Source organism: Atractosteus spatula, unplaced genomic scaffold (genome assembly GCF_055471065.1).
Source record: "Atractosteus spatula isolate fAtrSpa1 unplaced genomic scaffold, fAtrSpa1.hap1 Scaffold_5, whole genome shotgun sequence".
NCBI classification, from domain to species: domain Eukaryota; kingdom Metazoa; phylum Chordata; class Actinopteri; order Semionotiformes; family Lepisosteidae; genus Atractosteus; species Atractosteus spatula.
In genome coordinates, this window is record NW_028296879.1 from 636,945 (window position 1) to 653,315 (window position 16,371).

At 57.9% G+C, this 16,371-nt stretch overlaps 7 non-coding genes and 2 pseudogenes across 7 annotated transcripts; all 9 read right to left on the reverse strand.

Annotated features, from left to right (window-relative positions):
• Window positions 1-431: 431 nt before the first annotated feature.
• Window positions 432-622, reverse strand: LOC148806717 (U2 spliceosomal RNA). The gene has a single exon (XR_016089600.1). It is a non-coding gene; the product is annotated as a U2 spliceosomal RNA (small nuclear RNA).
• A 3,183-nt stretch (window positions 623-3,805) lies between these two features.
• Window positions 3,806-3,996, reverse strand: LOC148806718 (U2 spliceosomal RNA). The gene has a single exon (XR_016089514.1). It is a non-coding gene; the product is annotated as a U2 spliceosomal RNA (small nuclear RNA).
• Window positions 3,997-4,783: 787 nt separating this feature from the next.
• Window positions 4,784-4,974, reverse strand: LOC148806719 (U2 spliceosomal RNA). The gene has a single exon (XR_016089516.1). It is a non-coding gene; the product is annotated as a U2 spliceosomal RNA (small nuclear RNA).
• A 789-nt stretch (window positions 4,975-5,763) lies between these two features.
• On the reverse strand, window positions 5,764-5,954 carry LOC148806720 (U2 spliceosomal RNA). The gene has a single exon (XR_016089517.1). It is a non-coding gene; the product is annotated as a U2 spliceosomal RNA (small nuclear RNA).
• Window positions 5,955-6,743: 789 nt separating this feature from the next.
• LOC148806721 (U2 spliceosomal RNA) lies at window positions 6,744-6,934 on the reverse strand. Its single transcript, XR_016089518.1, has one exon. It is a non-coding gene; the product is annotated as a U2 spliceosomal RNA (small nuclear RNA).
• Window positions 6,935-7,719: 785 nt separating this feature from the next.
• On the reverse strand, window positions 7,720-7,960 carry LOC148806722 (U2 spliceosomal RNA; annotated as a pseudogene).
• A 785-nt stretch (window positions 7,961-8,745) lies between these two features.
• Window positions 8,746-8,936, reverse strand: LOC148806723 (U2 spliceosomal RNA). Its single transcript, XR_016089519.1, has one exon. It is a non-coding gene; the product is annotated as a U2 spliceosomal RNA (small nuclear RNA).
• A 785-nt stretch (window positions 8,937-9,721) lies between these two features.
• On the reverse strand, window positions 9,722-9,912 carry LOC148806724 (U2 spliceosomal RNA). The gene has a single exon (XR_016089520.1). It is a non-coding gene; the product is annotated as a U2 spliceosomal RNA (small nuclear RNA).
• A 791-nt stretch (window positions 9,913-10,703) lies between these two features.
• Window positions 10,704-10,912, reverse strand: LOC148806725 (U2 spliceosomal RNA; annotated as a pseudogene).
• Between the last annotated feature and the right edge of the window lie 5,459 nt (window positions 10,913-16,371).

A 16,371-nucleotide genomic window follows, 5' to 3' on the forward strand; every position in this document is an offset into this window, starting at 1 on the left:
GGGACACACACACACCTGCCTGCCTGCCGAAAAAAAGAAAGAAAAGGTGTATATACTAAGTTTTTTGGAGGGAAAACGGCCGGCTGTCGAAAGGGGCCCGCCTGCAAGGACGGGGACACACACACACACACACACACACACACACACACACACACACACACACACACACAAGCCACGCCTGCCTCCCTGGAAAAAGGAGGAAAAAACTAAGTTTTTTGGAGGGAAAACGCACGGGAGCCGAAAAGGGGGCCGGCCTGCTTGCCGAGAGAGTCGAGGCGCGGGAAAGTGCACGGAGGGAGCACGGGAACGGGGAGGGGGAGAGAGAGAGACACAGAGACACACAGATGGACGAGAGACGAGACCGGAGAGGAAGGAGCTCCGGTCCACCTCGCTTGCTTGCTAGCTACGTCTGTCTTTTCACCGCTGAGAGAAGGTAGTGCACCGTTCCCGGAGGCGCTGCAATACCGGGCCGATGCGTGGAGAGGACGGAGCAAGCTCCTGATCCAGCTCCCTGTTCCAAAAATCCGTTTAATATGTGGTCCCCCGATGGGGGACGTATCAGATATTAAACTGATAAGAACAGATTTTTTTTTTTTTTTTTTTTTTTTTATTGAAAAACAGTTCATAAAGGTCAAACATTCAACAATCTTCACCAAACATAAACAACACAACCACAAATGTACAAACGAAACAAACCATCCCACAAACCAAACCCCCCATAACAAACCCATACCTCCACCCAGGGTAACACAAACTAACCATCCCGCACAGCATATCCTCATATCATACCACACCCCACCCACGTCAAACCCCCCAAGACATACATAACAAAGCAATAACATCCTTCGGCCCTCGCCCACAGTCCAAAATACGTCTCTACCCATACCCTTCCACAAACTGACACCAGAATGCTCCTTCCCTCATATCCATAATCCCGCCCTTTATGCAAATCATCCCGTCCCCTCCGCACCCTTTCCCCCCTTCATCCGCTCTTTCCTCCTTTTCAAAGCTGCATGAAGTTCATTCAACGCCCTAGCACACTCTATCGCCCTATCTCCTGACACCCTCACTGCCGTCACCCGAGACCCCTCAAGTTGATATTCGAACTTTAGAGAGTCATAAAACCTCTCCCGGGAATGCAGTTCCGCTATAATGCCCTCGTCACGAACATTACAATCCAATCTACAGGGTACTGTCCAAACGTCAGCACTACACCCCTCATCTACATCCCTGTCCCACGGAGTCTCCTTCCCCTTAGACCATTGAATACGATCTACCCGTGGTATGGCCCAACGGCCTAACACCTTCTGGAATTCTATAGCCCTAGCCTCCCTCTCTTGCCTCGTGTCCCGAACTACTCCAGATCCACCCTCCCCGGGTGTCTCTACTGCCCCTTCACTACTCTCTGCTCCTAGTGATCCCTTACCAATCCCATCACTACTCGTCTGCCCTGTCGCATCCCCCACCTTTGCCTGACCTGGCGTCTCCCTGCCCGAACATTCCATCTCACCGTCCTCCTCCGAATCCTCCACAGCCAACACCTCAAAGGGGTTGGGGTCACCAACACTCATCCTACCCCCCTTAGCCTTACTCCGTTGTTCCTCCCCCTCCGGCTTCCTCTTCGACTTCCGCTTTGCTCTTATCTCCTGCGCCTCCTTCCTTCCTTCTTCCGCAGACATTACTTCTGCCCATGAAACCCCTTCCACTAAACCTTTAGACCCTTCTCCCACCTTCCCTTCATCCTCCTGAACCTTCCCCCCAGAAGCCTCCGCCAAACCCACAACCATCGCCAAAGTCTGCGACAGACTCCCCTCTCCCAGCTCCTCTCCCGGTGTCCCCACAGTTTCTGGCACGATATCCATATCGTCACTCCCCAAACCCTCAACCCGACCAGTCACCTCCTCGTCCCTCGATGTTCCTGCAACCCTGACTGTATCCTGCTTGTCCGTCCCCGGCTGCGCCCTCGAAGGCACTGGCCCCGCTGACGCAGCCTGTGCATATGTTCGAACCTTTCCCGAACACCGATTATACATGTGCCCCTTCTCGCCACATAGATTACACACAGGCTCTTTCTTACAGTTTGCCCCCACATGCCCCTCCTCCCCACACCTTCTACATATTATACATGGACAAGTTGCAACCACATGCCCCTCCTTACCACACCTCCGACAGCCACCTGGCTGACCCGGGTAAAACAGATACCCACGACTTGCACCAATCATAAAATTTGCTGGCGGATGCACCACGGCCCCCCCCAGTCCCGCACTGGCCCGGAAGCGGACTAAGTACCTCCGCCTGCAGTTCCAATAGCCGCCTGCATCAAAAACTTTATGTCCCGGACCCTGTACATCAACAAACCTCTTCAAAAAGAATCGCACCTCTTCCTCCGGCACAAAGGGGTCGAACACATGCACTTGCAATGGCCTCAACTCCCTTTCAAACAGCGGCTCCAAATAAAAAACATTCAGCGGTTCACAATCCTTGATTGCCAAAGCCTTCTCCCAAACCTTCCGACAAATCACAGCCGATGCCAAAGTAAGATCCACTGTACCTTTCCCCACAAAGTCCTGGAAACATAAAACATCCTCCACCTTCAAAGAAAAGGTCTCCACCAAAATCCGACGTGCAAACACCGCTCGATCCAAAAAAGTCCGTCCGACCTCCAAATCCCGCAGCACAAACCGCACAGAGTCCCTCATTCGTCCCTCCCGGGACCGAGGGTCTCCCGCCACCATTCCGCCACTCCGCTCGCCCATCGCCGCCTTCCCAGGAACAGGAATCCGTCAACCCGGTATCCTCCGACTCGTCTGCCTCCAACGCTCCCCTCACGCAGCAGTCCTCCGGCCCGGATACACAGCAACTCCAACTCCTCGTCAGCTCCTCGCCAGCTCCTCGTCCGCTCCTCGTCCGCTCCTCGTCCGCTCCTCCCGTCGCCTTCCCGACCCCCTGGACTAAGACCTCGGAATTGCGGGCTTGCCGGCTTAAACCTTGATCTTAGCCAAAAGGCCGAGAAGCGATGCCCGACGCCGGCCTTGGGCGGGCGCGCGGGCGTCCGGCTGGCGCGCAGCGGCGCAGGCCGACGCCTCTGGAGCCCGGTCCGCACGCGGCTGCCGGCCGCCCGGACTCCGCTCTCCCCCTCTCTTGCCTGCCTGCTTGCTCGCCTGCCTGCCCGCCAGTCCCGGGCGGGGGCCCTGCTCTTTGATCTCCTGTCAACGGCCCGACAACGACCGCAGCCGCGGGGGGCGCCAGCCGGCCGGCCTCCTTAGCTTAGGCCCCTCCCACCAGCAGCAGCCGTGCCGAGTGAGCTGCAAGCGAAAGCGGACCGTCGGCACCTGCGGGCAGAGGCAAGGGGCAGCGCTCTCTCGGGAGGGACGGGGACACACACACACCTGCCTGCCTGCCGAAAAAAAGAAAGAAAAGGTGTATATACTAAGTTTTTTGGAGGGAAAACGGCCGGCTGTCGAAAGGGGCCCGCCTGCAAGGACGGGGACACACACACACACACACACACACACACACACACACACACACACACACACACACAAGCCACGCCTGCCTCCCTGGAAAAAGGAGGAAAAAACTAAGTTTTTTGGAGGGAAAACGCACGGGAGCCGAAAAGGGGGCCGGCCTGCTTGCCGAGAGAGTCGAGGCGCGGGAAAGTGCACGGAGGGAGCACGGGAACGGGGAGGGGGAGAGAGAGAGACACAGAGACACACAGATGGACGAGAGACGAGACCGGAGAGGAAGGAGCTCCGGTCCACCTCGCTTGCTTGCTAGCTACGTCTGTCTTTTCACCGCTGAGAGAAGGTAGTGCACCGTTCCCGGAGGCGCTGCAATACCGGGCCGATGCGTGGAGAGGACGGAGCAAGCTCCTGATCCAGCTCCCTGTTCCAAAAATCCGTTTAATATGTGGTCCCCCGATGGGGGACGTATCAGATATTAAACTGATAAGAACAGATACTACACTTGATCTTAGCCAAAAGGCCGAGAAGCGATGCCCGACGCCGGCCTTGGGCGGGCGCGCGGGCGTCCGGCTGGCGCGCAGCGGCGCAGGCCGACGCCTCTGGAGCCCGGTCCGCACGCGGCTGCCGGCCGCCCGGACTCCGCTCTCCCCCTCTCTTGCCTGCCTGCTTGCTCGCCTGCCTGCCCGCCAGTCCCGGGCGGGGGCCCTGCTCTTTGATCTCCTGTCAACGGCCCGACAACGACCGCAGCCGCGGGGGGCGCCAGCCGGCCGGCCTCCTTAGCTTAGGCCCCTCCCACCAGCAGCAGCCGTGCCGAGTGAGCTGCAAGCGAAAGCGGACCGTCGGCACCTGCGGGCAGAGGCAAGGGGCAGCGCTCTCTCGGGAGGGACGGGGACACACACACACCTGCCTGCCTGCCGAAAAAAAGAAAGAAAAGGTGTATATACTAAGTTTTTTGGAGGGAAAACGGCCGGCTGTCGAAAGGGGCCCGCCTGCAAGGACGGGGACACACACACACACACACACACACACACACACACACACACACACACACACACACAAGCCACGCCTGCCTCCCTGGAAAAAGGAGGAAAAAACTAAGTTTTTTGGAGGGAAAACGCACGGGAGCCGAAAAGGGGGCCGGCCTGCTTGCCGAGAGAGTCGAGGCGCGGGAAAGTGCACGGAGGGAGCACGGGAACGGGGAGGGGGAGAGAGAGAGACACAGAGACACACAGATGGACGAGAGACGAGACCGGAGAGGAAGGAGCTCCGGTCCACCTCGCTTGCTTGCTAGCTACGTCTGTCTTTTCACCGCTGAGAGAAGGTAGTGCACCGTTCCCGGAGGCGCTGCAATACCGGGCCGATGCGTGGAGAGGACGGAGCAAGCTCCTGATCCAGCTCCCTGTTCCAAAAATCCGTTTAATATGTGGTCCCCCGATGGGGGACGTATCAGATATTAAACTGATAAGAACAGATACTACACTTGATCTTAGCCAAAAGGCCGAGAAGCGATGCCCGACGCCGGCCTTGGGCGGGCGCGCGGGCGTCCGGCTGGCGCGCAGCGGCGCAGGCCGACGCCTCTGGAGCCCGGTCCGCACGCGGCTGCCGGCCGCCCGGACTCCGCTCTCCCCCTCTCTTGCCTGCCTGCTTGCTCGCCTGCCTGCCCGCCAGTCCCGGGCGGGGGCCCTGCTCTTTGATCTCCTGTCAACGGCCCGACAACGACCGCAGCCGCGGGGGGCGCCAGCCGGCCGGCCTCCTTAGCTTAGGCCCCTCCCACCAGCAGCAGCCGTGCCGAGTGAGCTGCAAGCGAAAGCGGACCGTCGGCACCTGCGGGCAGAGGCAAGGGGCAGCGCTCTCTCGGGAGGGACGGGGACACACACACACCTGCCTGCCTGCCGAAAAAAAGAAAGAAAAGGTGTATATACTAAGTTTTTTGGAGGGAAAACGGCCGGCTGTCGAAAGGGGCCCGCCTGCAAGGACGGGGACACACACACACACACACACACACACACACACACACACACACACACACACACACACAAGCCACGCCTGCCTCCCTGGAAAAAGGAGGAAAAAACTAAGTTTTTTGGAGGGAAAACGCACGGGAGCCGAAAAGGGGGCCGGCCTGCTTGCCGAGAGAGTCGAGGCGCGGGAAAGTGCACGGAGGGAGCACGGGAACGGGGAGGGGGAGAGAGAGAGACACAGAGACACACAGATGGACGAGAGACGAGACCGGAGAGGAAGGAGCTCCGGTCCACCTCGCTTGCTTGCTAGCTACGTCTGTCTTTTCACCGCTGAGAGAAGGTAGTGCACCGTTCCCGGAGGCGCTGCAATACCGGGCCGATGCGTGGAGAGGACGGAGCAAGCTCCTGATCCAGCTCCCTGTTCCAAAAATCCGTTTAATATGTGGTCCCCCGATGGGGGACGTATCAGATATTAAACTGATAAGAACAGATACTACACTTGATCTTAGCCAAAAGGCCGAGAAGCGATGCCCGACGCCGGCCTTGGGCGGGCGCGCGGGCGTCCGGCTGGCGCGCAGCGGCGCAGGCCGACGCCTCTGGAGCCCGGTCCGCACGCGGCTGCCGGCCGCCCGGACTCCGCTCTCCCCCTCTCTTGCCTGCCTGCTTGCTCGCCTGCCTGCCCGCCAGTCCCGGGCGGGGGCCCTGCTCTTTGATCTCCTGTCAACGGCCCGACAACGACCGCAGCCGCGGGGGGCGCCAGCCGGCCGGCCTCCTTAGCTTAGGCCCCTCCCACCAGCAGCAGCCGTGCCGAGTGAGCTGCAAGCGAAAGCGGACCGTCGGCACCTGCGGGCAGAGGCAAGGGGCAGCGCTCTCTCGGGAGGGACGGGGACACACACACACCTGCCTGCCTGCCGAAAAAAAGAAAGAAAAGGTGTATATACTAAGTTTTTTGGAGGGAAAACGGCCGGCTGTCGAAAGGGGCCCGCCTGCAAGGACGGGGACACACACACACACACACACACACACACACACACACACACACACACACACACACACAAGCCACGCCTGCCTCCCTGGAAAAAGGAGGAAAAAACTAAGTTTTTTGGAGGGAAAACGCACGGGAGCCGAAAAGGGGGCCGGCCTGCTTGCCGAGAGAGTCGAGGCGCGGGAAAGTGCACGGAGGGAGCACGGGAACGGGGAGGGGGAGAGAGAGAGACACAGAGACACACAGATGGACGAGAGACGAGACCGGAGAGGAAGGAGCTCCGGTCCACCTCGCTTGCTTGCTAGCTACGTCTGTCTTTTCACCGCTGAGAGAAGGTAGTGCACCGTTCCCGGAGGCGCTGCAATACCGGGCCGATGCGTGGAGAGGACGGAGCAAGCTCCTGATCCAGCTCCCTGTTCCAAAAATCCGTTTAATATGTGGTCCCCCGATGGGGGACGTATCAGATATTAAACTGATAAGAACAGATACTACACTTGATCTTAGCCAAAAGGCCGAGAAGCGATGCCCGACGCCGGCCTTGGGCGGGCGCGCGGGCGTCCGGCTGGCGCGCAGCGGCGCAGGCCGACGCCTCTGGAGCCCGGTCCGCACGCGGCTGCCGGCCGCCCGGACTCCGCTCTCCCCCTCTCTTGCCTGCCTGCTTGCTCGCCTGCCTGCCCGCCAGTCCCGGGCGGGGGCCCTGCTCTTTGATCTCCTGTCAACGGCCCGACAACGACCGCAGCCGCGGGGGGCGCCAGCCGGCCGGCCTCCTTAGCTTAGGCCCCTCCCACCAGCAGCAGCCGTGCCGAGTGAGCTGCAAGCGAAAGCGGACCGTCGGCACCTGCGGGCAGAGGCAAGGGGCAGCGCTCTCTCGGGAGGGACGGGGACACACACACACCTGCCTGCCTGCCGAAAAAAAGAAAGAAAAGGTGTATATACTAAGTTTTTTGGAGGGAAAACGGCCGGCTGTCGAAAGGGGCCCGCCTGCAAGGACGGGGACACACACACACACACACACACACACACACACACACACACACACACACACACAAGCCACGCCTGCCTCCCTGGAAAAAGGAGGAAAAAACTAAGTTTTTTGGAGGGAAAACGCACGGGAGCCGAAAAGGGGGCCGGCCTGCTTGCCGAGAGAGTCGAGGCGCGGGAAAGTGCACGGAGGGAGCACGGGAACGGGGAGGGGGAGAGAGAGAGACACAGAGACACACAGATGGACGAGAGACGAGACCGGAGAGGAAGGAGCTCCGGTCCACCTCGCTTGCTTGCTAGCTACGTCTGTCTTTTCACCGCTGAGAGAAGGTAGTGCACCGTTCCCGGAGGCGCTGCAATACCGGGCCGATGCGTGGAGAGGACGGAGCAAGCTCCTGATCCAGCTCCCTGTTCCAAAAATCCGTTTAATATGTGGTCCCCCGATGGGGGACGTATCAGATATTAAACTGATAAGAACAGATTTTTTTTTTATGTTTTATTAGAAATCAGTAAAAAACTGATAAGAACAGATACTACACTTGATCTTAGCCAAAAGGCCGAGAAGCGATGCCCGACGCCGGCCTTGGGCGGGCGCGCGGGCGTCCGGCTGGCGCGCAGCGGCGCAGGCCGACGCCTCTGGAGCCCGGTCCGCACGCGGCTGCCGGCCGCCCGGACTCCGCTCTCCCCCTCTCTTGCCTGCCTGCTTGCTCGCCTGCCTGCCCGCCAGTCCCGGGCGGGGGCCCTGCTCTTTGATCTCCTGTCAACGGCCCGACAACGACCGCAGCCGCGGGGGGCGCCAGCCGGCCGGCCTCCTTAGCTTAGGCCCCTCCCACCAGCAGCAGCCGTGCCGAGTGAGCTGCAAGCGAAAGCGGACCGTCGGCACCTGCGGGCAGAGGCAAGGGGCAGCGCTCTCTCGGGAGGGACGGGGACACACACACACCTGCCTGCCTGCCGAAAAAAAGAAAGAAAAGGTGTATATACTAAGTTTTTTGGAGGGAAAACGGCCGGCTGTCGAAAGGGGCCCGCCTGCAAGGACGGGGACACACACACACACACACACACACACACACACACACACACACACACACACACAAGCCACGCCTGCCTCCCTGGAAAAAGGAGGAAAAAACTAAGTTTTTTGGAGGGAAAACGCACGGGAGCCGAAAAGGGGGCCGGCCTGCTTGCCGAGAGAGTCGAGGCGCGGGAAAGTGCACGGAGGGAGCACGGGAACGGGGAGGGGGAGAGAGAGAGACACAGAGACACACAGATGGACGAGAGACGAGACCGGAGAGGAAGGAGCTCCGGTCCACCTCGCTTGCTTGCTAGCTACGTCTGTCTTTTCACCGCTGAGAGAAGGTAGTGCACCGTTCCCGGAGGCGCTGCAATACCGGGCCGATGCGTGGAGAGGACGGAGCAAGCTCCTGATCCAGCTCCCTGTTCCAAAAATCCGTTTAATATGTGGTCCCCCGATGGGGGACGTATCAGATATTAAACTGATAAGAACAGATACTACACTTGATCTTAGCCAAAAGGCCGAGAAGCGATGCCCGACGCCGGCCTTGGGCGGGCGCGCGGGCGTCCGGCTGGCGCGCAGCGGCGCAGGCCGACGCCTCTGGAGCCCGGTCCGCACGCGGCTGCCGGCCGCCCGGACTCCGCTCTCCCCCTCTCTTGCCTGCCTGCTTGCTCGCCTGCCTGCCCGCCAGTCCCGGGCGGGGGCCCTGCTCTTTGATCTCCTGTCAACGGCCCGACAACGACCGCAGCCGCGGGGGGCGCCAGCCGGCCGGCCTCCTTAGCTTAGGCCCCTCCCACCAGCAGCAGCCGTGCCGAGTGAGCTGCAAGCGAAAGCGGACCGTCGGCACCTGCGGGCAGAGGCAAGGGGCAGCGCTCTCTCGGGAGGGACGGGGACACACACACACCTGCCTGCCTGCCGAAAAAAAGAAAGAAAAGGTGTATATACTAAGTTTTTTGGAGGGAAAACGGCCGGCTGTCGAAAGGGGCCCGCCTGCAAGGACGGGGACACACACACACACACACACACACACACACACACACACACACACACACACACAAGCCACGCCTGCCTCCCTGGAAAAAGGAGGAAAAAACTAAGTTTTTTGGAGGGAAAACGCACGGGAGCCGAAAAGGGGGCCGGCCTGCTTGCCGAGAGAGTCGAGGCGCGGGAAAGTGCACGGAGGGAGCACGGGAACGGGGAGGGGGAGAGAGAGAGACACAGAGACACACAGATGGACGAGAGACGAGACCGGAGAGGAAGGAGCTCCGGTCCACCTCGCTTGCTTGCTAGCTACGTCTGTCTTTTCACCGCTGAGAGAAGGTAGTGCACCGTTCCCGGAGGCGCTGCAATACCGGGCCGATGCGTGGAGAGGACGGAGCAAGCTCCTGATCCAGCTCCCTGTTCCAAAAATCCGTTTAATATGTGGTCCCCCGATGGGGGACGTATCAGATATTAAACTGATAAGAACAGATACTACACTTGATCTTAGCCAAAAGGCCGAGAAGCGATGCCCGACGCCGGCCTTGGGCGGGCGCGCGGGCGTCCGGCTGGCGCGCAGCGGCGCAGGCCGACGCCTCTGGAGCCCGGTCCGCACGCGGCTGCCGGCCGCCCGGACTCCGCTCTCCCCCTCTCTTGCCTGCCTGCTTGCTCGCCTGCCTGCCCGCCAGTCCCGGGCGGGGGCCCTGCTCTTTGATCTCCTGTCAACGGCCCGACAACGACCGCAGCCGCGGGGGGCGCCAGCCGGCCGGCCTCCTTAGCTTAGGCCCCTCCCACCAGCAGCAGCCGTGCCGAGTGAGCTGCAAGCGAAAGCGGACCGTCGGCACCTGCGGGCAGAGGCAAGGGGCAGCGCTCTCTCGGGAGGGACGGGGACACACACACACCTGCCTGCCTGCCGAAAAAAAGAAAGAAAAGGTGTATATACTAAGTTTTTTGGAGGGAAAACGGCCGGCTGTCGAAAGGGGCCCGCCTGCAAGGACGGGGACACACACACACACACACACACACACACACACACACACACACACACACACACACACACAAGCCACGCCTGCCTCCCTGGAAAAAGGAGGAAAAAACTAAGTTTTTTGGAGGGAAAACGCACGGGAGCCGAAAAGGGGGCCGGCCTGCTTGCCGAGAGAGTCGAGGCGCGGGAAAGTGCACGGAGGGAGCACGGGAACGGGGAGGGGGAGAGAGAGAGACACAGAGACACACAGATGGACGAGAGACGAGACCGGAGAGGAAGGAGCTCCGGTCCACCTCGCTTGCTTGCTAGCTACGTCTGTCTTTTCACCGCTGAGAGAAGGTAGTGCACCGTTCCCGGAGGCGCTGCAATACCGGGCCGATGCGTGGAGAGGACGGAGCAAGCTCCTGATCCAGCTCCCTGTTCCAAAAATCCGTTTAATATGTGGTCCCCCGATGGGGGACGTATCAGATATTAAACTGATAAGAACAGATTTTTTTTTTTTTTTTTTTTTTTATTAGAAACGTATAAAACATACAAAACAGCAAAAAATACCCATCACACAAAAAAATCAACCCACATGTTACTCAAAAAAACACAGAAAACCACATACAAAAACCCGACCCTCTGAACCCCAACACAAAATACAATTTCCCTAACCCCGCCTCCAATGCAAATCAAGACCCACCCCCACATCTGAAAAAAACAAAACATTCACCAAAACCATATCGACTTTTACCATACAAAACCTAATAATCACCCCAACGAAAAAAGCCCCTTCCACCTCTCCTTGGCTGCCGCAAATCCCCACCTCAAAATATCCCATTTTACCCGACATGCTATATCATGCTTAACTTTATAAACGACAGCAGCCGGTGCTCCACTGACCCCATGCTCAGTGAGGTCTTTACGTGATGCCCACAAATGAAATTTCACCCAACTGATCACCAACCACAACAAAAAATTGATCCCCCATCTCCGAGTCTTAGGGATTCCCCGCAGTATAACTGGTCTGGACAACACAAAATCTGGTTTCACCTGCGTTAACAGGCCCCCACACTGGTCCCATACCCTCTGTGCAAATCCACAATCCCATAAAACGTGTGCGATGGACTCAGTGTCTTGACAGGCAGCGCGTGGGCACTTGTCCTGCCTGGAGAGACCGTGTCTATGTAAAGTCTCTCGAACTGGAAGTCTGTTCCACACAACCAACCAATTGAGGTCCTTTAACTTATTCTCCAGCCCTACCGATTGTGTCTGCCTCCACACCTCTCCCGGCACTCCCACAATAACCGGCTCCTCCTTTGCAGTAGCCAGCTGGTACAGTGCCTTGTGGTTCAGCAGTGCTGTACCTTCCTTAGCATCCGGGTGCTTTTTTAGCCATTGTACCGCATGCTTATAATACCATGGCAGCTTTTCTGCCTTGGGTGTTGTGTTTGTCCACACTACCAAATGTTTTACTGCAGAGGCAAACCACAAGTGTGCGAAGGGGACGCACAGGTGATCCGGACTCTCCTTCAGAAGTCTGCACAGCCCCGAGATGAAAAGTGAGTCCAATTTCACCGGCAGGTCCGGCACCGCCCGACCTCCTTCCTCCACCGGCCTGTGCATGTCCACCCGCTTGATGTACTCATATCCTCCGCCCCACATGAAGCGGAAGATGGTCCTCACCAGCTCTCTACGGAACCTGGGAGGCAGCGGGAAAACACAGGCCAGATGGATGAGCAACGGCAAGATATCCACCTTCACTACCAGGACTTTCCCTACCAGTGTCAAATGCCTACTCTGCCACAAACCTAACTTCTGATTCACTTTTGAGATCTTGCTCCTCCAGTTAATTGTGGCAGAGTCAGCAGTACAGAAACTGACCCCCAAGATCTTCACGGGCCCTGTCTCTAGTTTGAGACCTCCTACCACATCCTGCCTGTTCTTCCATCTACCGAAATACTTGACGGTGCACTTGCTGAGGTTAAGCAGTGCACCTGTTCCTGCCGCCATGGCGTCCGCTATCTGCAGAACCCGAGAAAGAGACCTGTCAGTGGTTAGAAACAAAGTTACGTCGTCTGCGTAAGCCATCAACTTTGCCTGTGCTCCACCGCTACCCGGGACCAGTACACCCTCCACCCAAGGGTCACTCTGGATTCGTCGCAAAAAGGGCTCCAGGTATAGCACGTAGAGGAGAGGGGACAAGGGACACCCCTGCCTCACCCCACGACTAACCACGAACCCCATCCCCAACCTTCCATTCACACATACCCTTGAGATGACCCCGTTATATAAAATCCTAAGCCATCGAATAAAAGTTTCACCAATCCCTAGCTTCTTTAAAACCTCCCAAAGGAAGGGATGACACACTCTGTCAAAGGCTTTACTTTGATCCAGGCTTACTAGTATGAGCTCCAGGCCCCTTTCCTCTACCCATTCAATGATGTCTCTCACCAGCTGGAGATTCCAGGCTAGTTTCCGTCCTTCCACACTGCAGGTCTGATCCCTGCAGACCAGACCCGGCATCACCTTCCTCAGCCGCCTACTCAGCACCCTGGCCAGAATCTTATAGTCAGTGCAGAGCAATTGGATCGGCCTCCAGTTTTCCAGGTCCTCCTTGTCCCCTTTCTTAAAAATCAAAGACAGAACTCCAGTTTTCATAGTTCCCGTTAACTCCCCTGACTCTAAGATTTCGTTAAAAACTTCGAGCAGGATAGGCTGCAGTGTATCCCAAAACACCACGTAAAAATCAATGGGCAAGCCATCAATTCCGGGAGCCGTCCCCCTCCGCATCCCCGCCATGGCTTCCCTTAGCTCCTCACCCGAAAGCTCTCCCTCCAGTTCAGGCATGCCCTCCTCTACCGTCACTATTCCCGCCAACCACTCCCTCCACAAGGCAGTGTCCACTGGTTTCCCCGAGAACAGTTCCCTGTAAAACTCCGAGGCACACCTGACCATATCTGCTGGGTCAGAGGTAACGGAACCGTCTTTTTGCTTTAAGCCCTCCACCAAAGTTCTGGCTTGCCGAGAACGCACCGAGCCGAAAAACATAGCCGAGCATTTCTCATCCTTTTCCCTCCAATTTCCTTTCGCTCTAAAGAGAAAATCGTTGGCTCGCGCCAACCACCACTCTTTCATCCGAAGCCTGATCTCCGCCGCCTTCGGTGCGTCAAAAGAGCCTCCCTGATTAAATTCCTCATAGAGGGTCTGTAACTCCTGTTGGAGCTGATCTAAATCCTCCCTCTCCTTCCGTCTCCTGTCTCGGCAATATTTGACCGATTCCTTGCATATAGCTCTTTTACACATCTCCCACCAATTGACAGCGGACAGATATTTCCATCTCTGACTGCAGAGACTCTCCATCAGGCTGAATATCCTGCTTCTGTACTCCACCTCGGACAACACCTTAACATTTAGCCTCCAGTAACCGGATCTGGGGCCTGGGTCATCCGAGGTCAGACAGGCAGACAGCAACATGTGGTCAGAAAACCATACAGGAACGATTTGTCCTACCGTAGACCGTCCACTTAGGGTAGTGAAGATGTAATCCAGTCTCCTGAAGATATCCTTGCCGTTGCTCCAAGTAAACTGTTTAGAGGCCGGGCCCGAGATGTTAAGGCCGTCCTGCAATTTAAAATGACTCACCAACTCTCTCAGGGCTCGCGCCCCTGCCCTATTTGTGTCACCAATGTCGACATTAAAATCCCCGCCCATCACCACCGTTCTGTTGGTAAATAGGAGTGGCTCGATCCTTCTTATAAAATCTGCCTGAAGGCGCCTTTCAGCCGGCCCATACACCGCTATCAGGCGCACTTTCAGGCCGTCCCACACCCCATCCACTACCAATAAACGCCCCGGAACAACCACACAAACCTCACCCCCCACAAAATTTGACACCCCACATAAAATCCCGATGCCTGAAGAGTGCACCCCTCCAATGCTCCACCAGGACTCTCCTTTTTGCCATTCTTTCTTAAAATCCGCTACATCCTTCTGTGACCCCAAATGGACCTCCTGGACAAAACAAAAGCCGAACTGGCGACTCGCAAGGTCTTTGAAGACGCCAGTCCGCTTCGCAGGGTTCCTCAAACCCCTCACGTTAATCGTACAAATAATACGACTCATGGCGGGTCATGGGAAGTTTGTACCCTACTCTCCTCTGCCTGGCTAACCTCAGAGTTGTCTGTGTCGGCTGAAGTCGAAACACTCTCCTCCTCCCCGGAGTGCTGCGGGCTCCCTTCCCCCGAGGAAGATGACTCGCTCTCGGGATCCCCGGGGACCTGCGGGTGGGCCGGCTGCTCTATCTCTTCTGAACCCCCTACCTCCATCTCACTTTCCTCACTAGCCACTGCCGGCTCACCTTGACCTGGAGGAAGTGGCTCCTCGCTCACCTCCACCTCCTCTGGTTCCTCAGGGGTGACTGAAACGGCAGAAAGAGTACAACCCTCCACCTCCAACCCCTCCACCGACCTTCCCCCCCTTGCTTTTCCCCTCCCCGCCACCTCTTCTCCTTTCCTTCCCGTCGTTCCACCCGCACCCTCCACCGTTTCGAAACCAGGCTCGAGAGATTTCCCGGATGCTACCCCCTCCCGGCTACTGTCTTCCTCCACTCCATCTGAATCTGAATCTGAATCGCTGCCTAAAGTCTCAATAGGCAGCCCCTGGAACCGATTTTGCACCCCCAACTTGGTGCGTCGTAACTCAGGGCTCTTCGGCCCTCTCCCTCCCTTCCTCTTTGTAGCCCTACTTAATACCGGGGACCAGCTCGGGGACTCTGGTCGGTCCTCTGGGACCATATCCGCCCAGGACCTGGACTTTGGGTGTTCGTCACCCGCTTCACCCGCCCCCTCTGCTGCTTGCCCTGGTCCACCCTTATCCCCCTCCTTAGTATTCCCCTCCTTAGTTTCCCCCACAGTCCCGAGAAGCATAAGCGGACCACCGGAGGGTCCTGGTAATTCCAGTCCCAGATCCTTCGAGGGAGCCTTCACAATGTCCGCAAAACTCTTCTGTTTCCTGGGACACGAGCGATACATGTGACCCGCCGACCCACACAGATCACAGGTCAGCACCTGTCCGCAGTCCTTCGCCTCGTGTCCCTCCGCACCGCACCTCCTGCAGAAACCCCCCGGGCAGTTCGCAACGATGTGTCCCTGTTGCAAACACTTCTTACACGTCAGGGGCTGCCCCGGGTAGAAGAGGTAGCCCCTGTTTGACCCAATGGTAAAGTAGGCAGGGGGATGCAAAACGCCCTCCTCTCCAGACGACTTAGGTCGGAGCCGGACCAAAAACCTCCTCCTCCCGGTCCAGACACCCGCCCCATCCACCACTTTGCTGCCGGCCCCTTGAATGTCCACAAACCTGGTCAAAAACATCACAATGTCTCGCTCAGGCAACAACGTGTTAAACAGGTGGACGGTAAGCGTCCTCAGCTCCCTCGCAAAGAGAGGCTCCAGCAAAAACAAAGACATCGGAAAGGAATTTTTCCCGGATTGCGCCTTCTGCCACACAGTCTCGCACAATTTGTCCGACTCCATTGTCAAATCAAAAATGCCTTTCCCCGGGAAATCCTGCAAACTCGTAATGTCCTTGACCTTAATCCCAAGTCCGTGAAACAAAATGTCTCTCTCAAACTTGTCCCTCTTCATCCAAATTGCCTTATCTTCTGCCTTCTTGACCACGAAGCGCACTGTGCGCCGCATCTGTCCCTCACGGGACAGAGGGTGCCCAGCCGCCAAGTCGCGGGTCCACTCACCCGCCGCCGTCGTCGCCGCCGCCGCCATCAGGAAGCCCCACTTCGCCCCCTGGGCTCAACCCAGGGCGACTACCCGTGGTAGCTTGGACTCCGCGGCCTCCTTCCTCCTCCGGTAGGTTGCTCCTTCTCCCTCTGGTAGGCTCTCGGTCTCCCTCCTCTCCGCCGCCGCCGCCGCCGCCGCCGCCGTCTTCCCCGTCGTCGTCTTCTCGTCCCCCAGCCAAGTCCTCAAGCCGCGGGCCTGCCACGTACTTTTTGGATCTTGGCCAAAAGG